The sequence below is a fragment of the Podarcis raffonei genome, chromosome 8 (assembly GCF_027172205.1).
Source record: "Podarcis raffonei isolate rPodRaf1 chromosome 8, rPodRaf1.pri, whole genome shotgun sequence".
Classification (NCBI taxonomy): domain Eukaryota; kingdom Metazoa; phylum Chordata; class Lepidosauria; order Squamata; family Lacertidae; genus Podarcis; species Podarcis raffonei.
Window position 1 is genome coordinate 43,630,649 of NC_070609.1, and position 24,194 is coordinate 43,654,842.

Consider the following 24,194-nt stretch of genomic DNA (forward strand, 5'->3'; position numbering starts at 1 on the left):
CACACCTTTGTCACCAGCTTGGGTAGTGGGAGCCTACTCAGGCGCCTTCATTTTCCAATAGATACCCAGTGGAAACATAGGGCTGGATTCAACTAAATCCTACTCAGAGTAGACCCACTGAAATTAATGAACCTAGGTTAATCATGTCCGTTAACTCTCCTCTGAGTAGACGAGCATAGACTATAACTCATACTATTCCCAGAGTGATCAATCCCTCTTTCCTGTAGCTCTGTGGGCAATAGGTTCTCCTATGAACTCTCAGTACCTTTGGACTACAGTTCTCAGGATTCTTTGGGAGAAAATATGACTGTTTTAAGTGGTATGATATTGCTTTAAATATATAATGCAGATGGGGCTTTCCTGTGAACGTATGGATTAATTTCCAAACAAATGCCATTTCATGCTACAGGAAAGCAAACAAGTTTGCCACTAGTTGTAAACTCAGGGCACATTTAACTTTCCCCCAGTTTTTTCCAGGCACAGGTCTGTGCTTAAGAGCTCAGTGTCCAAGAGGGGTTTTTTGTTTTTGTTTTGCCCTGGAGCTTTCCCTGTGAAAACCTGCTCTTCAGCACTCAATCAGAGCAAATGGCAAAAAAGGTTTTAAGTGGGTTGCTGTTTGCTCCGGTTGAGCTTTAAAGAACAGATTTTCACAGGGAAAGCACCAGAACAGGGGGGAAAAGGTGGGGGTGCACAGGCAATGCCTGGAAAGAGTGAAGTGTAAGTAAGCCCTCCGCTGGCAATAGCCACCAAAGTTCATGATAACTTGTTTGGTTTTTAATTTGACCCTAAGTGATTCATAATGCTTGCCTTATACATGTTATTTGTCTGGAGAGAGTAGAGCAGAAGGGAAGGGAATGTGCCAGGTGATGGTGTTTGGAAGAATCAGTTGCACTCTTGGTGATGTTTTGGATCTGATTTGGGTTTGTAAGTGGCTTAGAATAAACTGAACTATTTCTGACTTCAAACAACAACAACAGGCAAATAGATTTGCCACATTTAGTTGCCTACCAAACATCAGGGGAAGTAGTTGCCAATTACCGGTACTAGACGCAACAGGGAGTTACAACCCATCACAGCTCCCATACAATTTACTGGTGTGTTGAACATAAGAAGCTGCCTCATACTGAGTCAGGCTATTGGTCCATCTAGCCAATATTTCCTATACTGATTGGCAGGGATTCATTGCAGTTTCAGACTGAAGTTTTTCCCAGCCCTGCCTGGAGCCTTCCGCATGTAAACAGAAGCTGCACTGCGGATATATGGTCCTTCTTCAATAAGTTTGCAAACACATGTCAGATAGGTTATATGTATCAAACATTTTGAGGGGAGGAGGGAAGACACTGCAATCTTATCTTACCTTTTTATCAGCATGCCTAAAAAGGCAATGTGTGAATTGATCCTTTGTGACAGGGATGGGGGAAATGCGGATCTTCATCATCATTTACCTGTCTGTCACCAGTGGGTTACAACAAATTAAAAATTAGCATTAAAAACAGTTAAAACAAATTGCAGTCACATGAATGTGCAAGGGGAAGGTTTCCTGAAAACACACACCTCAAGTGTCGAAGGCAAGAGTAAGCAGGTGTGCATTCAGCATCTTCTAATTCAAAACCTACACAGTACTTCCAGTGCAATCATGCATATTTCCATCTTGCTATGCTTATGGAAAAGCCATTATCACTTTTTTTAAATCCCAGGCAGTAAAGCACATCATTATTTTACATACATAATCCTATCAAAGGCAGCCAGCTAGCTGCCAACTGAGCAATAATTCTGCCTGACTTCAGGGCCACTGAGTTGTATAAGGATTTCTAGATGCACAATGAGAGAGATAAGAGAGAGAGATTCTTACCTTGCTAACATTTTTTTCTGTTCATATCTGTGTGAGAACTCAGGACTCCTTATTGTGAGACCAACAGAGGAGAAAATCCTAATGAAGTTTGCAGGAGGTTCTGTCTAATGCATAGACAGCAGAGGTGAACATGTGCTGGTGAGAATGCAAAGAGATATGAAGTGAAGAACTTTGTAGCAACATCTGATTTCTTTTAGCGTTATGTATTTCAAAAGTTTCAGCTTCATCTCAACTGCAACTAGTTAGCAGGCTTTAAAAAAATCAATAAAATCTATGTGTCTGCTATGCTGTTAAGAGGTTCAGAAAATATTCTTTATGCTTCAAATGTTATCAAGCATTCTTTCCCTTCTTCCTCAGACTGCTGTTATTTAACCCTCTTATAATTATTCTTTGTACTATGGGAATCTTAAGAGGGTTTGAGATTCCAGAACTCCTGCGTCAACTCTTATATGCTCACAAGGGCTGTCCCATTGATTACAACAAAGGAAGCAGCCTGCATGGACATCTGATTAACATTCATTTAACATTTTCCTCCATTTGAATGAATAGAAAAGCATAGAAATCTGTTTTTACATATGAATTCTCCCCCCATTGCTAAAATTACTATCATGAATGGAATCATGTCATTGTTTTTCTTGCTGATGTTTTTATTGTGAAATCATTGAGATATTTTATGGGAAGTGATTAATAAATAGAAGAAAATAAAGCACGTCCAAAGCTCTAGAATACAATCAATTTCTCAAATGGGTAGTAGAATTCCTCAAAATGTAGCATTAAAGTCTAGAAGTAGTCTAGGTTGGATCCCCCCCCCAGTTGATTTACCTGGTTGCAATGTTATGCACATTAACCTAGGTTTGTTGCTGAGTAGACATCCATAGAATTGAACAAATTAATAACGCTAGCTTTGCTTTCCAGAGCATGTGCACACTGACTTGCATGCATGCACCACTTTTTAATAATTTCTCTTGAGTTTGTGTTCTCCCATTTTCCCTTATCAAAAATGCCCTATGCCTATTTTTTCAATTCCAAGTTACTTCTCAAATAAAAATGTCTTGTCCAAAGGTAATGAATGGTTTCTATACCACAGGAGAATGCTGATCTCATCAAATGGCATTATGCTTTAAACTGTAACACTGAAGAATAGCTCATCAAGGAGCCAACTGTGAAAGGAAATTACATATTTTGATAGATCTGGAGCTACAAATTGGGAACATAAAATTAAAGGCATTTTAAAGGATAGATGTAGGTAAATAAATGTCCTTATACACTGTGGCTGCATTCAGACATACTTGATTCTGTTTTGCATTGGGAAACCAGAAATAATGAGATAAGACACAATAATTGAGTAAATATATAACATAAGATCACAGTGAACTTATGCATAGGGGGCAGGAAATTAAACCATTTGTGCTTTGAGACCCCAACCACCCCCCAAAAATGAAGACACAGTGATGCAGGATTTTAGTTCAAGTGATTGGGCAAAATTTAGGTCACAACTTTATTGAATACAGAATGTGAGTGATATTGGCTTAGGCACTGGAATCATCCAAACTATATCAGACTCCCACCCACATTGCGGAGATTCTGATAAAAGGGTAAAACACTGCCAGAGGGAGCCCTGCCAATGCGAACCGATGAACTCCTTCCGGTGCCCCCGTGGGGTCCTGGTATGGCCCTAGCCCCTACCGTGGGGTTTCGGACAAGACTCAGGCCAACCCCTGATTCCTTTAACGGAATACCCTTGAGCTTGGAGGGGCAGGTGATGGCCACACCTCCCCTCCCCACACATTGCTGATCCAATGCCTAACCGCCTAACCTTACAAAGTTTTGGCGTTGCTACGTGATCGGTGAAAACCAAATGGCTCTGCCAATCTGCCAGATGAAAAATTCCTACCAGGCCCCCATTGCAAAACAGGCGACCAACAACATCCATAGCAAGGCCAACACACCAGATAAAGGGGGTGGGTTGGCGGGTGATCCGCTGTGCGAAGGCAAAGAGGTCCAGTAAACATTGCGCAGGGATTAAATAATGTTTTGCGGCCACCCCCCAAGCCAAGCCATTGGCTTTAGGGACCAAGTGACAGTGAAATGACCAACCAGAGTGGAGCAGGGCATAGCTCTGCCCACACCAGGAGGTGGGAGATGCCTGGGGACCCGAGTGCAACACATACCCTCCTTGAAGAGGATCCGATATGTAGGATATGACCCCAAATTTTATCAGGTTCCTAAGCCTGTTAACTAGGAGATACTGCCGTGCAGGGAATAAAGTTGCCCCTCAAGGTAGGGAGGGTGGTTTTCCTGAATCATGTTCCTTGGGACAGCAAAACACTAAGTGAATAACACTAGTTAACCTCAAAAGTGATCCATGCTCTGCCCCATGGATTGCAGAGTTCAATGTGCAAGATTGTGGCATTACTATTCACCTTAAATGTGCCAAGTTAACAAGGGCAATTTAACCAACCAATCTAATTACACAACACAGCAGTATGGAGTAGATGGGGGGGGGAATCCTTCTGCAGGCCAATCACAGAAAAGGACATACTTGGCTCCCTGCTAAGGTTACTAGTCAAACCAGTTAATTTTGCCCTTTGTCAACCAGACATGTGTGGTATAAAAAGGTTATGGGACTTCAGTAGGAAGTTACAGGACCACTGCAGGAAGTCACAGTGTGACCACCCCAAAACATTTGCAGGCACACACATTACTGAAAGGGGGCTGGTGTGACTGCCTTTATGTCATCAAGAGTACAAATCTTCATTAATGTTCAGTGAAAAGTGTGTCTGGAGCTGCTCACCCCATTTAATTGGTCTACAGGCCATAAACATAAAATACCATATAGGGTTATCAAAGACAACCGCAACAGAGAACAACAATATAGTTTCACAGAAATTGTGCCTTTAGAAATAGAGAATAACAAAATCCAAAAATGATCCCAAATCATTTAAAAATGTAGACAACTTTGATTCAGAACTCATCTTCCCTTTAATAATAAACCATTTTGCTATGTTTTGATGACTACTTCAGCTATAATTTCTGTAATATTGGGGTTTACCATTTAAATTAAAACGTAGAATAAGTCTGCATATTGTAGAGAAAATACTGGGGATATAAGAATATACATACCAATATAAAATCATGAAGTTATAATCCTCTTTAAAAAATACATGGGCTAACATTTCTACCAATGTGCTCTTGCAAGGACAAATACTCAAGTGTCTAGGCAACCAGGCAGGCTGACCTTCAATGGCTGCAAAAGAGGATTAGACAAATTCATGGAGGAGAGGGCAATGCTCTGCCTCAACAGTTGGAGGCAGTCATGCTTCTGAATACCAGTTGCTGGAAACCACAAGATGAGAGAGTGGTGCTTGAATCCTGCTTGTGGGTTTCCCACATGGATCTGCTTAGCCAATGTGAGAACAGCCATTGAAAAACTTATCCCAACTGTCTCATGTTGATCTAGAGGTTCTGAAGGAGGCTTCCGAACACATTTAGCTAAACATGATTAGAAGCTTCCCAGAGCTTAGGAACCCTTTCCTATCAGGGCGAAAGAGACTCGTGTGGAGAATGCTTGTAGAATGGAGTTTTTTGGGGACTGCCCTACAGATATGGGAGCTCTTTTACACCAACACAACCAGAACCTTAGTCTTAATTTACATGCTGAAACTTTTCTCTCACAAAACAAGTGAGAGAAAGGAAAGGAGAATGGAACCAGCCAGGAACTTTTTGCTGCCTGAGGCAAAGGACAAGATGGCACCCCCATTCCACATACCAAAGCTGACTAAAATGGCAGCTACTCCGAAACTGACAATGATATAGCACCCTCCTTAGCACCTGAGGGACACAGGCTAGTTTAGAGAAGTGGTTTAGAGAGCTGTTCAGAGGACATAATGGGGGAATGCTGTCCTCTTAGTATGTGGTGCCTGAAACAGATAGCTGACTCTATTTAATGGCAGGGCCAGCTCTGGAGAGGAAGTGGCAAATGTACAGGGATGCCTAAGACAATGTCTAGTCCCAGGAAGGTCCCCCTCATTTGATCTAGAGGTGTGGAAGCTTTTATTTTCGTACCTCCATTCATTCACATTCTTAAAAATCCATTTCTCTCCCCCCCCCCCGCCGCATTTGTTATGAGTTCATGTGCTTTAACTTTTTTTCCATTCATTTCTATTTCTCCCCGTTTGGTTTCATTGGGACACCCAGCCAGTATTATGCTGCCAGAAACTCCAGAGTTCGCTTTCCAAATGACAGTTTTTAGAAGTCATTCTGCTACCTACCAAGGGAAAGATTTGCCAAATGTCCAGATAGATTGTGGAATGAGTTCTCATTTTACAAGCTATATAAAAAGGCACACATCCTATAAGCTTCCGTTTGATTTAAATGGGAGACCCAATTGCAGTTATTGTGCTTGTAATTTCTTTGTGTTCATTCAAATGATTTTCTTGAAACCAAGCATTCTTCTCCTCTTCCAAAGGATAAATTCTGCAACACACACACACATACACACACACACAGAACAAAGGTACTCCATTCTAAAGACCCTATTTTGTATATGTCAGGTTCACTGCTATCATCCATATGACCTCTCTGTGAACTGAGCTGGCAGTTCCAGATTATGTCTCCAATGCAAAGTGTTTAGAAATGAATGAGAAAGGATTGGGATTTTCATTGGCTTCTCATTCATTTTAATTCCCATTCATTTTCAATATAAAAAATGAATGAAACCAACAACACTCATTCATTCATTCACCCCCTCCCCAGGTTGCATTTCAAATGAATGCACACCCTTAATGTGAACTCACTCTCCTCACATTTTGACGAAGATGAATTGTGTGAGTGGGGTTTCTGTAGGGTCAAACTGTCAGTGGGAAATCCCTGGCTATACTGCATTGCATATTTTGTAATCATTAACCAAGAATCAGTGGACTGAACATTAACATTGGTGCATTTATTCAAATTTCAACCAAGGGCCATCACCAAATATTAGGATTAAAATGCAAAAGATAGCAAAATAATTGTGGAATCCAGTCAGTAACATACAAAGGTTTTGCTTTTGTTTTTAATTTCTGTTGTCTTAAGTCTGAAATGCTCAACCACATAACCTAAAATGGCATTACTAGATCTTTTACAATTCAAGTAATTTTCAAAATTGGATTGTTCAAGTCACCCAAATATTTCAATGGAAAAAGTTGTGTTTCATCAAGGATCCTATTTAGATATGAGGGGAGCTATAGAGACACGAATATAAAAGAACTTATTGTATGTAAAAGTGCTATATACTGTGGCATTAACTTAGGCTAAAAAGCAGGGCGAAAGAAAAAGTGGATTACGGTGAATGAGATAATAGGATTTCAGCTGTATCATAATTTTAAGTTATATTTCCACTCATTGTTCCTTAGATAAAACAGAAATGCTGCACTCGGGATTTGGGAAGGGTCAGCCAAATCTTTGTAACTGGTGAACCATGTTTTCTGGAATGTGTAAATGGTCTGCTCTCCCTGTGTGAGCCTGCTGTTGTCAGTCATTTTTGGACTGAGTGCTTTATAGCTTACTTAGCCTAATGTGGCTTTCCTGCCTATTAAAATGTCACATGGATAAAAGAGTGTACTGACAGCTCTGACAAGATTATCATTGCTGAGTAAAATCACATCCCTGGTACTTGTATGTTCTGAAAATCTATTTTGCTCTGTTTTTCAGTATCGAGTGAACGGAAATTATTCATCCAGACATTGTGTGTGTGTGTGTGTGTGTGTGTGTGTGTGTGTGTATAAATATTATTTATACTCCGCCCATCTGGCTGAGTTTCCCCAGCCACTCTGGGCGGCTCCCAATCAAGTGTTAAAAACAGTACAGCATTATATATATATAAATAATCTGAGAGAATAATTGGTTGGCTTGTTTTCAGTGGAAGCTAGACTATTAGGGCAAGTGGCGCACTGCCCAAACAACCTCTTTCTATCCTCAGCCAGCCCCCTCCCCTGGCTTCCTGGCTTCTTAATTGCAACAATTAACAGGGGTATCACTGTCTATCAGTTTTCCCCTTGGAAAACACAGCCAGGGGGAGGTTAGAGACACAACTAGAAGTACAGTGGTACCTCGGGTTAAGAACTTAATTCGTTCCAAAGGCCTATTCGTAACCTGAAACCGTTCTTAACCTGAGGTATTACTTTAGCTAATGGTGCCTCCCACTGCCGCCGCAACATGGCTGCATGATTTCTGTTCTCATCCTGAAGCAAAGTTCTTAACCCGAGGTACTATTTCTGGGTTAGCGGAGTCTGTAACCTGAAGTGTCTGTAACCCGAGGTACCACTGTAGTTGGCTCTGGCTCCACCTAGTGTTGGCCTCCTTGCTTTCTGCCCCAGCAACGTCAGTTGGGCACCAAGTTCTGGTGCTTGTTTTTATTAACCAATTTCCCCCCTGCAATGTTAGGATAGCATTACCAATCTGGAATAAATAAAACAGTGTCCCAAATTATCTTTTATTTGTGGTGGCAAGTGATAGATGCTGTAGGTAAAGTTACAAGGATTTTGCTCCCTTTTACACCTATAAAAAGACTGGAAAAGCTTTTGGAGTTCGAAGAGACATCAGCTGCAACTAATACTGGCATTATTAGTGTGATTCTATTTCCAGGGGCCCCTTTGGATTTAAAATGCTTGCACGATTTCCGTTCCTGCAAAATCCTGATATATAGATTCTGAAATATCACCCCCTCAGAAACAAAACCTGCCGGTAGCTAATAAATCTTAACAATGTGCTTAGGATCAGCTGCAATAATCACTGAGGAGCATCTGAACAATCTGGGAGTGTACAGAATGTTTTATCCATATCTAACAAGTATCCTCTTGACTTGGGCTTAGCAATATTTGGGGCAGCATCTAGAAGATTATAATTTTATATTCGTTTATTCAAAGGAAGCCATGAGATCTCACTTTTGGTGATAGCCATAAGACTCTGGTGACAATGTTCTAGTGCAGGAACAGGAACAGGAATGTTGCAAGTGCTTCATTTAGAACTGAAGTGTCTTCTGCCTGGAAAATAAATGAACTCATGCAAACAAATCATTTAATATCCCTCTGCATTCTGGAAAGAAGGCATAGAAATGTATAAATTGGGTGGGGGTAACTTTTCCCCATAGGACTGGAGATCTGCAGATCTTGTTAACAGTTCTGTGTGACAGTTCTGTGTGACACCTTTAACACTAGCTAATTCAGGCCCCAGTACCTAGCTGGGAGCTTCCCCATGGAGTTTAGTGGTGCTTTTTTTTGAGTAATGTATAGTTATTGCAACATTAAGCCACACTAGAAATTATTTCAGCAGGGACCCCTCTTAAACCAAGGTTAGATATTTTCCAGTTTAGTTACTGGCTAAGTACTTATACATCTGCAATGCTTTAGCATCCCCACATTTGCAAGCAAGGAAGGTGGGAATAAAGCCAGAACTAATGTGACCTCATTGGTTCCTGCCCATGTGACCTTATTGGCCCCACCTCCTTGGCCACAGGCTGCTCCATCAGGCCCAAGCTTAACAATCAGCTAACAATACATTCCAACTGCTCCTCTCCCCATGGATTGATTTCTACACAGATTTAACATGAGCAGATCTATAAAGAAAAAGTAGTCCCTAAGGCTTTATGACTCAGGCATTCAAGATGAGAATATATTGCCCATTTCCATTTGTTCTTTTCATACTGACACGGTGTGGAAGTCAGAGAGGGAGAGTGACCCTTTGGTGTGTCGTGAAATGATTAATGCTTCTGTCCTTATTTGCTCTCCCTTTGAAATACACATTAGCCTGCCATTTACACCCATTTCCAATATAAATAATCAAAGCAAAAACACAGATTAGTCTGCCTCCATTGCACAAAGGGCCCGAGAGAATAATCAATTAAGGTTACATGTTACAAACACCTGCTCATTTGCAAACTGTCTTGCCACTTTCTAGTCATGTATAAGACTTGCAAGAGGAATTCAGTTCATTTCTACTCTGTAGATTTTTGTGGCAAATCCTCTGGCCAACGTAACACAGGTTTACGCAGGTGTAGTCTTAACACCTGTGTAATTTCCTTAGCTTGCATTTGATATAGAATGATATTACAAGACTACAGAAGATGGTTTTGGTGCAAAATGGTTAAAATATTGCACACGTTAATAAAAATGTTATTTATTTAATTGAAATGTTTATATACCCTTCATTATCAACTTCCAGGGATGTTTCAAATTCTAGGGAGGGCTGGGGCTGGTATGCAAATAGAAGAAGATTCACTTGGTCTAATGATTGAAGACTGTCTTTTCCCCTTCTCCCCCACATCCCCAGGTACTTTATTGTTGTGAGGGGTTTTGGGGAGGGGTAGGGAGAGAGGGGTGTTGGGCTGTATGCCCGCGTCCCTTCTAATCCATGGAACCAGCAAGCATTCAATTGCTAGAATAGCCCGGTCAGGTTATGGGTAATGGCCCTTAATGCTGTGAGCTCCTCCATTGTAGGCTCAGGTTGTAAATATATGCAAATAAACCATATATCCTAAAGACACCACAGTCTCTGCTGTTCTTCATTCGGAGGAAACCAAACCCTGGATAGGCACCTGGAACCCCTGGAATCTCGCACCACTTGGAGATTGGGGTGGCATTTACAGTATTTTATTCTGTTTCAATCTTTTGCCTGGCAAGAGTGCAAGCCTTTGGCATAAGCCAACACAAAAGGGCTGTAGTCCTGTGGTTCTCAGCCTGGTTTGCTAGCCAGGAAGTCATCAGTGGAGCAAGGGATGAATCAGGCTATGTTGCTGGTGGAAAAGGGGAGGTTAAATCAGACTGGCTACCAATGTGAGTTTATGGTGACCTTTATGGCCACCTTGACTGTGAGGCTGTTGTTTGTGTCTGTTACCAGTGCTGATTGTTCCTTTATCAGGTGCTGAGGTTACACAGTACCATGACTGTTATTCTATAGATGGGAGTGAGTGGATGGAAGTACAGTATGATCATGTCTTGAAGTGGGATTATGTTCCAGGGACGAGGAGGTATGTGCAAAACCACATATACTTAAATTACCCCATTGGAACCATCTCTGGCTGAAGCATCCTTGCATTTTTAGAGCCATGTGCTGAGCAGGCCTTGCCCCCAAACAAGGCAGAAAGGTTTTAAGCATGATGTGGAGAAATAAACATTTTTCTTCCTCTCCCATAACACGACATCAGGGCCATATAATGAAGTAGAATGCTGAAAGTCTCAGGACAAACAAATTGAAGTACTTGTTCACACAGTGTGTGGTTAAACTATGGAATTTGCTTCCTCAAGAGGTGGAAGCTGAGAAAGGGCTGTTGCTCAGTGGTAGAGTATTTGCTTTTCTTGCAGGAAGTCTTTGGTTCAATTCCCAACATCTCCAGGTAGGCTTGGGAGAGATTCCTGCCTGAAACCATGGAGAGACACTGCCAGTCAGTGTAGACCAGAGCTCTCCAAACCTCTCATGCTGTTGACACACTTTTTAGACACGCACCATTTTGCGACACAGTAATTCAGTTTTACTAGCAAACCAGAGGTTAGACTAACCCCTTTCCAGCCCCGGGGGAAGCGATCGCACAACACACCTACACACTGCAGCTGACACACCTAATGTGTTGTGATGCACAGTTTGGAAAGCTCTGGTGTAGACAATACTGACTTAGAGGGAAGCAAGGGTCTGTCTTAGTGTAAGGCAGCTTCCTAAGTTCTCCCTTTGTGGTAATGGCTATCAGTGTGGATGACTTTAAAAAAGGATTAGACAAATTAATGGAGGGGAAGGCTATAGGTGGCCTGTAGCCATGATGGCAATGTTCAGTGGCCACTGTATGAATGCTAATTTCTGGGAGTCTCAAGTGGGGAGAGTGCTGTTGCAATCAGGTCCTGATTGCAGGCTTCCTATAGGCTGGCCACATTGAAAACAGAATGCTGGACTAGATGGACTATTGTCTTGATCCAGCAGGGCTCTGCTTGTGGTCCACACTTCCTTGGAATGTCCAAAGCAGCTCTCAGGAGGCCATCCCAGGCTCTGTTCACATTCCCATTTACTGTGTTTTCAGGGCTGAGTTTCTAATCTTTGTTCAGACGATATCCAGAATGCACATGTACCCTGTATTTTGTTATACAATCTGTTTGATGTGTTGTTTCTCAAATCAGTTTCACACCGGCTGGAGTCCTTAAACCATTCGTAATTCATCTCTAGCCAAGGTGTTGAAACCTTTACCTAGGGTGAATAGATCCCTGCCCCATCAGCACCCCACTGCCCAACTGTGCACACAAATAGAAATGAATATGACACTAATGAAGTTGTGCTGATGTGAATCGCTGAGGGGAAACAGCCACGAAGCACACCAAAAATAGTAAGAATAATTCCACTGTGCTCTAAGGTAGTAATGTGAATGCATGCCTATATTCCATTTAACACCTTGAAAAGTCTATTGTTGGCACCAAATAAACAATTTTCTCTTTCTTACAATAAACTCTTGAGTTTGTCCTCATGTTATTTTGGCCCTTAACAGGACGAAGCATAGTTGCTGTAGGTTAAAATCCTGTTTAATGAATAAAATTGCTGCTTTTGATACAACTGCTTTGAAAAGAGAGAGAGAGGCCCTAAGCAAAGTGAAATCTCCTTTGCTTTCAAGTCAATTCCTGTCTGTGGGTTTTTGCCATTGTTTGCATCTTGTAAAAGAGTACACATTACACAAATTGCCTCTGGCTATTGTTGTCTGAAACATTTTATAGCTCTTAACACTGACAGTGTGCTGCCAAAAGATCCTCTAGCTGCTTACTCTAGAGTGAAATATAACCTGGAAATATGTGCAGAGTGTACAAGTCCTTGAGAAATCCGTAATTATGCATTCTTGGACATTTTGTTACTTGAGGACATTTTTACTATCCACCCTTCTCTACTTATTTTGTGTGTTTTTATAGCAGCAAAGTTCAAGAAACTGTGGAGAAAGGAGTGTCAGCACTTTTTGTTGCTAACTTGGATTTTAGAGTTTGTAACCTAGCTTGCAAAGAGAGAGAGAAAAAAATAAAAGCTTCTTTCTGGGCTGAATCTTAGCTTGGTGCATTTCAAACTGAGTAATATTTTATTCTAATTAAAACAAATATATATAGGGGGGGAGAGAGTCAGTGTGGTTATTTTTAGGACAGACATAAAGAACAGAATGAGTATTTGGATGTTTTAGAAAGTTCAGTTTCACTCCATTGGGTATTTTTGATGATTCTTTAAAATCTTTTGTTTTGCTTAGTTTGCCAAGTATAAGGATGAGAAAGTTGTAAAGAAAATGCCAAACAGGTCACTCATATGGTCATGTGTCAGTGAGCTTCAAAAGGTTTTACAAATAAAAATAGCAATCCTAACTATGAAGTTATAAAATAAAAAGCACACATTCTATCCACAGCCAAAACAACAAACAACTTTCACTGAAACTTTAAAAAACCAAAAAGTTTTCATCTTCTTTCTCATGTGGTTCTTAATTCTTTCTCTGGAAGAAGAAGAAGAAGAGTTTGGATTTGATATCCCGCCTTTCACTCTCTTTAAGGAGTCTCAAAGCGGCTAACATTCTCCTTTCCCTTCCTCCTCCACAACAAACACTCTGTGAGGTAAGTGGGGCTGAGAGACTTCAGAGAAGTGTGACTGGCCCAAGGTCACCCAGCAGCTGCATGTGGAGGAGTGGAGACGCGAACCGGGTTCCCCAGATTACGAGACTACCGCTCTTAACCACTACACCACGCTGGCTCTGGGTGTCATGAATTTGATAAATCAGCAGCAAATTGATGGTTTTATAGTACAAGCTTATATAAATCTACTCAAAAATAAAGTCCTAGGTGGGGATAGGTAAATCTTAGTTTCTCTCATTTTTTTCTAGTCTTCAGTTCAATCCTTGGGATTTCTACATATATTTGCACTTTTCAAAACAGTATTCTAGTACAAATTTATTGGAATACACACATCATTGTATGGAATTGTGCCTAATATACACATCCTAACATACACATCTTTAGTTAACAATGTCCTCTTATGTAGTGCATTTTGAATGCTATTCATTAACAATTGCATTTTAATATAATTTGCCCTATTTTTTATACTTGGCTACATTGCAAAATTCAGAGAAGTCCATATTTTAAAGTATAGCTGTGTTGCAGTTTACGTATTGTTTTGGAAAGTGGACTGAATTTCCTATCCCCATCCTGTATTTATCAAATTCAGTGTGGTTTCTTTCTTCTGCAGTTCATCATCCACCCAAAATTACCCTATTTGTTTCACTAAATGCAATCTTAATGACATAAATTATGTTGCCATTACATCATTCCACCCCATTCTTTTCAATGCAAAGAATATGCAATGGAAATGTGGGGGGGGGGGATGACATAATAAATTACAGTACATATCATTTGCAGTCTGAAAGCAGCAGCAGCTATCCCTCCCCACCTTTCCCGCCCCGATCTGGCCACAGTGTTCCATGCGACGGTCACCTCCAGGCTTGACTACTGTAATTCACTCTACACGGGGCTGCCCTTGAAACTGTCCCAGATACTCCAGCGGGTGCAGAATTCTGCAGTGAGGCTCCTCACGGGGTCCCTGCCACTGGAGCATATTCACCCAGTGCTTTACCAGTTGCACTGGCTCCCGGTGGAGTATCAGGTCATGTTTAAGGTGCTGGTTTTGACCTTTAAAGCCCTTTGTGGCTTAGGGCCCTCGTACTTACGGGACCGCCTCTCCTGGTATGCCCTGCAGAGGACCTTAATAATCATAGTTTAGAGGTCCCGGGCCCTAAGGAAGTTAGATTATCCTCCACCAGGGCCAGGGCCAGGGCCTTCTCAATGATGGCTCCGACCTAGTGGAATGCTCTGTCCCATGAAACCAGGGCCCTGCAGGATTTAACTTCCTTTTGCAGGGCCTGTAAGACAGAACTATTCCTCCTGGCTTTCAATTTGAACCTGGCCTGATCTTTTGTTCCCCTTCCTTCCCTCCCCCTCCCCTTTTTGTGAAGATTGCTCGCTCTGGGATCCCACAGCTGGTTCTCCCCTGGTCTCCTCGCTGGCCCAAGTGGGACTAATTTAGCCAGCTAGCCCTGGTGATCATCTAATGTTTATTGGATGGATTTCCCCCCTAAATTGATTTTTGATTCTTTATTTTATTGTTATTTACGCTTTATACCATATTTTATGCTGTTTTTTTTGTAGCATCAATTAAGTGTTTTAAATTTGTTGTTAGCTGCCCTGACCCCAGTTTCCTGAACCGGGAAGGGCGGGGTATAAATAAAAATTTATTATTATTTATTATTATTGTGGTCCCAGTATTGCTCAAACTCTTATGGCTGCTACTTTATGCATGAGAACACAAGGGGGGGGATGTGCACTGTGGCACAAGATTGTATTTACTTGGACCTTAGGAAGTGTGTTGGTTTTCTTCAACCATCCCTGCGCTACAGCTTATGAGCAGCCTTGTGAGAAGGGAAGGGCCATGGCTTAGCAATACAGCATCTGCTTTGCATGCAGAAGGTTCCAAGTTCAATCCCTGGCTGCCAGTCAGAAAAGACAATGCTGAGCTAGAAGGGCCAATGGTTTAATTTTATATAAGGCAGCTGCTTCTTTTCCTACTGTTGTTAGGCAGAAGATTACAACCCAATGTGCCTTGATATGGCTGATGCTGCTGTTAGCACTTGCTGTTAGCACTTGCTGTAGAGTTGGAAGGGATCCCGAGGGCCATCTAGTCCAACCCCCTGCAAAGCAGGATTTTTCAATTGAATCAGCAGTGCTGAAAAGCAAAAAAATAATAATCACATTTGTTTCATTGTTAGGAATTACAAGTGCTTCGTTTGATTATATTTTCTTTGGGTTTGTAAGAAATTATCTTTATTCTACTGTAGATGAAAATAATAAAAGTAATTATGGATTAGTCTTATTTTTAAATGCAGAAAGGGAGCATACATTTAATGAACAGAGCTGCTTAGTCATTTTGAAATTGATTTCAAAGCTATGGAGGTCAAGGGGATAGATGGGAAAAAAAGGATAAATATTACATATATTAATTCTGGCCAAAAAAGCTTTTTATTACACAAAAGCCCAGCAGTTCATAATGAAGTCAAACAATACCAATGACAGAAGTGAATTGAGTTTAGAGAGTGAATGCTTGTTTCACAGAATCAGAGAATTGTAGAGATGGAAGGAACCCTGAGAGCATCATCCAGTCCAACCCACCGCAATGCAAACCTACAACTTTTGGCATTGTCAGCACCATATTGTAACCAGCTGAGATATCCAGTTGGTTTGGGAACATGTTTTTTTTTTCTTTAGCCAGTCTAATGCAGAACACAAGTTGATTTGCTTATGTATGTTTGTGTGTTAGAGAGGAGAGGTGTGTGACTGGAGCTTACTGGGATTGGTAGAGCAGAAGACAGAGAGACCAACACTTGTTTTCACTGTTTGAGATAGAGAAAAGCCATAGCTTAGTGGGACAGCATCTGCTCTGTACACAAAAGTTCCTTGTTTCTTTCTTTTTTTTCAAAAAACCCAACAATTTTATTAGTGCTTTTCAAAATACAATAAGAGATAATAGAAAAAGAAGAAAGAGAAGAAAGAAAGATAACAAGAAAAGAAAAAGGTAAAAAGGACTTCCAACTTTCCATCTGTCAGTTACATATGCAATAATTTTTCAAAACAGTCAAATGTTCAATCTAGATTAATATTCTGCTAGGTGATATTTTCCCAGTCTTCAGTCGAGGACTTTCCAGTTCATTCCTTTCTTTTGATGCAAGGTAATTCTCCAATTGTTGTTAAATATAATAGTCAACAATAGCTTTCTTCCAGTCCAACATCACAACATTACCTCCAATCATAGAATCATAGAATCATAGAATCATAGAGTTGGAAGAGACCACAAGGGCCATCGAGTCCAACCCCCTGCCAAGCAGGAAACACCATCAGAGCACTCCTGACATATGGTTGTCAAGCCTCTGCTTAAAGACCTCCAAAGAAGGAGACTCCACCACACTCCTTGGCAGCAAATTCCACTGTCGAACAGCTCTTACTGTCAGGAAGTTCTTCCTAATGTTTAGGTGGAATCTTCTTTTTTGTAGTTTGGATCCATTGCTCCGTGTCCGCTTCTCTGGAGCAGCAGAAAACAACCTTTCTCCCTCCTCTATGTGACATCCTTTTATATATTTGAACATGGCTATCATATCACCCCTTAACCTCCTCTTCTCCAGGCTAAACATGCCCAGCTCCCTTAGCCGTTCCTCATAAGGCATCGTTTCCAGGCCTTTGACCATTTTGGTTGCCCTCCTCTGGACACGTTCCAGTTTGTCAATGTCCTTCTTGAACTGTGGTGCCCAGAACTGGACACAGTACTCCAGGTGAGGTCTGACCAGAGCAGAATACAGTGGCACTATTACTTCCCTTGATCTAGATGCTATACTCCTATTGATGCAGCCCAGAATTGCATTGGCTTTTTTAGCTGCCGCGTCACACTGTTGGCTCATGTCAAGTTTGTGGTCAACCAAGACTCCTAGATCCTTTTCACATGTAGTGCTCTCAAGCCAGGTGTCACCCATCTTGTATTTGTGCCTCTCATTTTTTTTGCCCAAGTGCAATACTTTACATTTCTCCCTGTTAAAATTCATCTTGTTTGTTTTGGCCCAGTTCTCTAATCTGTCAAGGTCGTTTTGAAGTGTGTTCCTGTCCTCTGGGGTGTTAGCCACCCCTCCCAGTTTGGTGTCATCTGCAAATTTGATCAGGATGCCCTTGAGTCCATCATCCAAGTCGTTGATAAAGATGTTGAATAAGACCGGGCCCAAGACAGAACCCTGTGGCACCCCACTAGTCACTCTTCTCCAGGATGAAGAGGAACCATTGATGAGCACCCTTTGGGTTCGGTCAGTCAGCCAGTTACAAATCCACTGAGTGGTAGCATATTCAAGACCGCATTTTACCAGCTTCTTTACAAGAATATCATGGGGCACCTTGTCAAATGCCTTGCTGAAATCAAGGTAGGCTACATCCACTGCGTTCCCTTCATCTACCAGGCTTGTAATTCTGTCAAAAAACGAGATCAGGTTAGTCTGACATGACTTATTTTTCAGAAATCCATGCTGACTATTGGTGATCACAGCATTCCTTTCCAGGTGCTCACAGACTGTTTGCTTAATGATCTGCTCCAGAATCTTCCCTGGTATTGATGTCAGACTGACTGGGCGGTAATTATTTGGGTCCTCTCTTTTCCCCTTTTTGAAAATAGGGACAACATTTGCCCTCCTCCAGTCTGCCGGGACTTCGCCTGTTCTCCAGGAATTCTCAAAGATGACTGCCAGTGGTTCTGAAATCACATCTGCCAGTTCTTTTAATACTCTTGGATGCAGTTCATCTGGCCCTGGAGACTTGAATACATCTAGACTAGCCAAGTATTCCTGTACTATCTCCTTAGTTATTCTGGGCTGTGTTTCCTCTGCTGAATCATTTGCTCCAAATTCTTCAGGTCGGGCATTGTTTTCTTTATCGGAGAAGACTGAGGCAAAGAAGGCATTGAGGAGTTCAGCCCTTTCTGTGTCCCCTGTTTGCATTTCACCATCTTCTCCTCTGAGTGACCCCACTGTTTCTTTGTTCTTCCTTTTGCTACGAACATACCCATAAAAGCCTTTTTTGTTGCTTTTAACCTCTCTAGCAAGCCTGAGTTCATTCTGTGCTTTAGCTTTTCTGACTTTGTGTCTACACGTGCTGGCTATTTGTTTGAATTCCTCTTTGGTGGTTTCCCCCCTTTTCCATTTTTTGTACACATCCTTTTTTAATCTTAACTCAGTTAAAAGTTCTTTAGATAGCCACCCTGGCTTCTTTAGGCACCTTCCATGTTTCCGTCTCAATGGTATTGCCTGAAGTTGTGCTTTTACTATCTCCCTCTTAACAAACTCCCAGCCATCATGAACTCCCTTTCCTTTTAGTATTACTGTCCATGGGATCTCACCCAGCACTTCCCTCCAATATTAGGTCCTGCTTTCAATCCCTGGCACCTCCAGGTAGGGTTGGGTGAGACCTTTGTCTGAAACCCTGGAAAGCCACTGCCAGTCTGGTAGACAATAGTGAGCAAGAAGAACCAGTGTTGTGACCCAGTATAAGGCAATTTCATATGTTCCTATGCCTCATAGAAAGCGATTCATAAACCTGTGTTACTCTGTGGTAGTTTGGTAACCTCTCTGCAGGCTCGTATTCTGTTTTAAATGAGACTCGTTGGGTATTCCGTGATGTTCAGGCAGCTATCTGTATTCATGCGGCACACAAAGCAAAATAACCATTTGAAACATTTAGCTTGTGCACTCTGGGAACAAAATATAATTTATTCTAGTCTTTTCATTGTCACATTCTAATCATTACGTTGATGAGAGTGGTAGCTTTGAAGAAGAAAAGAAATATCGAATGAGACACCATAAAGTTCTCTCATGCAATTATTACAGGTACAATTGGCCAGAGTTACAAAGGTCTCCAGATGACTGACTGTTCATAAACCAATGCCCTTTAATTCCCTTTTTATAGTTAATGGAATACGTCATTTAATCATTTTAAAAATAATTTATTGACGTTAAATTGCTTCTCTCCCCCCCTTTCCAATCTTATCATTCTTATTTTTTCTAAATGAAAATCTCATTTGTTTGCTATGCCATTTGAACATAAATTTCAGAATGTAATGGAGTGAAAATGGAAGACCGTTGGCATCAATGAAGTTATTAATTTGGTAACCAAAAGATTCGTTTGCCTGATTTAGACAGATTTCTTCTGCAGCAAAGTTTATCTCTGGACTTAATTAAACAATAAGACACCACATAAATAAGGGTTCTGCATCAAAATCTCCTAAATAAATTGGAAAGGACATCTTCATTATTGATATGGAGATTAATTTGCAAATCATTTACTTTTAATAATTCTAGCTAACAACTAAAAGGGTTTGCACCCTCAAAAGGCCAAACATCAAACCTTAAGAGGTTGCTGTGGCCAGAATTTAACTGATATAAGCAGGCAGTACATTCTATCAGTTGCCTTGCCTCCTGCTTTAAATATAAATAAATAAATAAGTTCCTGAAATACAAAACATCAGTACACAGATCGACAAAGGTATTTCCCGCTGCCCCAAAGCCAAACAAGGATTTATTGAAGCACATTGCTCCAAAGGTGAAAGTGTGTCGATGATGAGGGGCAAATCTGAATATGTTTGTTCATATGTGTTATAAAAGGGTACCAGTAAAGTTGTCATCTGATAGTTGTCTTTTGATGTTTTCACCTGTTTTGTGAATTTTTCCATGCATGTAATTTTCCATTCTTTTTGTCTCCAGTTATGAATTTGCAAATTGTCTAACTTTTTCCAGTTTTGAGCTGGGTCCAAAAGAAAAATAACTAGCTCTTTATGTTGGAAGTCCTTCTGTTCTCCATGAAAAATGATTTAAAAAGCAACCTGTGGGGTGCCTTGTATTGTTTGTAGAGTTACTGAGCTGATTATGTGAAAAGCATTATTCCAGTCAGGCTTGTTAAGTCAAATGCCCATAAATGTGAAGCATAGTACCAATGCAGTCAAAACCCTTCTAACATTGGTGTCAAACTTGTAGCTTAAATCTGCTACTGTGTGAGGTTAAGTATTTTTTAACATAGACTTACCCTATTTTTAGATTAAGTTTTCATCAGTTAGGGGAAAGTAAGGTTAAAGAGTGGGTTTAAGAGAAGCAGTATGTTTCGACAGGAGAGAGGAGAAGAAACATCGTAAAAAGGATGAGTATATGTTATCCACAAGAAGGACAAGAGCACTCTTGCCTCCCATGATTTTCAGCAACTGACATTAGGAGGCCTACCAACTCCAACAGCTGAGGTAGAACACAGCCATTGTGACTACCGGTAGTTGCTGTTGATAGCTTTATCCTTCATGAATCTGTCAAAGCATCTTGCAAAGCCATCCAAGTTTGTGGCCGTCACTATGAATTACATAGTTTAACTATGCACTGTGTGGAAAAAGTGCTTTTTTTGGTCTGTCCTGAATCTTCCAACATTCTGCTTTGTTGGATGACCCTATGTTTTAGCATGACAAAAGAGAGGCAGAAAAACTTTTCTCTGGCTGCTTTCTGCATACCATGCAGAATTTTATATACCTCTATCATGTCTCCACTGATTGCCTTTCTCTAAACTGAAAAAAGTCCCAAATGGTGTAACCTACTAGTGAGGAGACAATGCACCAAGTCAATCACTGACCAGCAAAGACAGCAATGACAGGTATACTGCTCAGTATATACATTTTAAGGGGAGATTTTCTGCATATGAAATGCACTATAGGATTTGAATTCCCTCCACCTCTTTGATTTTCTTCTCCTCGTAAAAACTTGGAATAAATAATTACTTTACTGAAAGCATTACAAAGCCAGTATGTTAAAACAGAACACGTCGAATCCCCCATCAGCCTTTGATTTGACATAGCATTAAAAATGGATGAAAAGAAAAATAAATAATAAATGCCATTGTGCCATTGTTGTGATTCATATATCCCTTCCTACCCTCCTTCCCCCACCTCCAACCCCAGTGATAGGCAAGGGCAGCCAAATGCTCTTGTTGGAAAAGTACAAGACACAATGCACATCCTTTTCCATTTACGATTAGTGGATCCCTTTCATTTTTCATTTTTCTTTTCTCTGCTCTTGCTCTGCTTTGCATTCCACCTTTCATGAATGCTGGTGTTAACCAGAAGAATTTCCCAAAAATCATTTCCAGATTAAAGCCTATGCAGCTTTCGTTTTGCTGCAGCTTTACATCTCTAAGTGTTTAGTGGCTGCTGTGATATGTGTGTGGCTACCTCACCTGGCAAGCTGCTGAACTGAAGGTGACAGCCTTGTTAGGGAAGAATGTTCCAGACTGACTCTGCCCATCTAACCTGACAACTGGATCCTTCTGGGTAGGAAGGGGAAGGAAAGACTTGCTTTTGCATTTGAGCTTTCCTTGAGCACTTTGGTCTTCTTGAGCATTGGTGTATACATGTGTTTTGCTTTCATTCTGACAGTTCTTCTGTCCTGACTTGCTCTTTGGTCCTGACATGGCTTGCTTGCTTTTCAACCCAGCTGGCTGGTATGTTCTGTAGTCTGGCTTGCTCCATGGCTTCTGATCCCTGACTTGAGGCTCACCTGAGATTGCTGCTCATAGCCCAGCCCTGACATTATTTGAATATGGCCTCATTTATTCAGGCAGCAAATATGTAGCCAGTGTGGGTTGTGTTTGGCATGTACAGCATTGGCCAAATTGAACTATTAACCACAATCCCACAACTCCCTTGTGCATTGGTCAATTACATGAAGATAGCAATATAAATACCTCTAAAGTAGTGGCGAGGAACACTTTTCAGCCTGAAGGTCATATTTTCTCTTGGCAACCTTCTGTAGACCACATTTCAGTGATGGGTGTGGCCAGAGGCTAAAGCAGGTGGAGCAGCAAATCTAAATTTTACCCTTGTCCAGTAGCCTAGTTTCTACAGATGCTCATACCACTCTCTATCCTCCATCCAGGCAAACACGAGGTAGTATAAGATTTCAAAATGCATGGAAATTGTAAAGCAGGGATGGTGAGGCATGTGGCCTAGGGAGAGTCCCATGGCCAAACTGAGAGCTCTGAGGAGGGGGCACATACGGCCCTTAGACCTAGGGCTCTCCACCTCTGCTGTAGCATCACTACCTATCTGCCAATTATTTTGGTCACTATCGTCGTCCAAAGAATGTCACCATCAAGGCCAAGTCCCCACTGCAAACAGCCAATAAGAGGAGGGAACAAAAGAAACTGCCACCTTTCCCCCCAAGACTAGTTGAAATGAAGCCACTGAACATAGACGTAAGGTGCAAAGTGCTTCCGCACTGATGTCTGGATTTTGCTCTGAGCCTGGATGAGCATACCATCCATTATTCAGTACCCAGCTAGATGAGTGGATTTACTTTCATTTTAAATCCAAAGTACTCTGCAGCTCACAAAAGCTGTACTCGCTCATATGCAAATCCAGACCATTTAAAGTACTGTGCTACTTTCCCCCTAGAGACATGCATGCTTTAAAAGCAGAGAGGGAGAGAGAATAAACACTTAAGAGAAATAAAATAAATTAGTATCCATTAAAAAGCCATAACAGTCCTCTTCATATGCAGGGGAGAGGAGGGGAAGAAGGCTCAGAAATTCTTTGATACCAAAGATCAACCAAGATGAAGTCATTAAAAGTGGGGGTCCCCCCAAGTTTCTGTACATACTTAAAGTCATGTAACTTAGCTCTCACAGACAATCACCCAAGTTATTTTTCATGCATTATTTACCAGCATTGTGCATCTTCTAGCTCAGTGGTAGTTTAGATGTGGTGTTGAGTCGATTTCCCACCTTTCGCTGCTTTATTACAGGTGTTCCAATGCCCCCTGCCTTTGTCTAGAAGCCCCCAAAGCTCCTGTGTTCTTTGCAGCAGCTGAAATGTGGGGCCACGCAAGCGTACTTCCATAGTTTAACTATGTGCTGCCTTTTATCTGTCCTGAATCTTCCAACATTAAGCTGTATTGGATGTCCATGCATTCTAGTGTCAAAGAGAGAGGGAGACAAACTTTTCACCATCCAGTTTCTCCATGTCATGCATAATTTTATAAACTTGCATCATGTCACCTCTCACATGCCTTTTCTCTAAGCTGTAAGTCTCAAACTCTGCAACCTTTCCTCATAGCAGAGTCACTCCATCCCCTGGGTCATTTTGGTTGCCACTTTCTTAACCTTTTCTAATTTGACAATGTCCTTTTTGAGGTGGGGTCACCAGACTTGTACACAATATTCTAAATGAAGTCACACTATAGATTTGTTTAATGGCATTATGATATTGGTGGCTTTAGTTTCAATTCCTTACCTAGTGATTTCAAGCACGAAATTTGCATTTTTCACAGCTGACACACACTTCATCAAGCTATCTATCATTACCTCAAGATGTTGTTCCTGAGTCAGTCCCTGCTAGTTCATACCCCATGAATGTATATGTGAAATTCAGATTGTTCTCTTTTTGAGCTGATATGCACCACTTTACGTTTGTGTACACTGAATTGCGTTAGTCATTGTACTTTGGAGAGATTCTTCACAATCTCTTTTTGTTTTGATAACCCTGAACAATTTAGTATTGTTGACCATATTCTTGCTTAACTTTTAGTCCACAAAATTACAGAGATGCTTTTAAATATATGCAGGTGCTTGTTAGCTTTCCACAGTCAGCTACAATCTAGTAAGCAATTCAAAGTCTACATAGTCCAGCAAGGTTGCCTTTAAAGTAATTGATGAATCTCATAAAAAGCATTCAAGTAACAGTTTCAGACAAACATGAGCTAAGATTACAC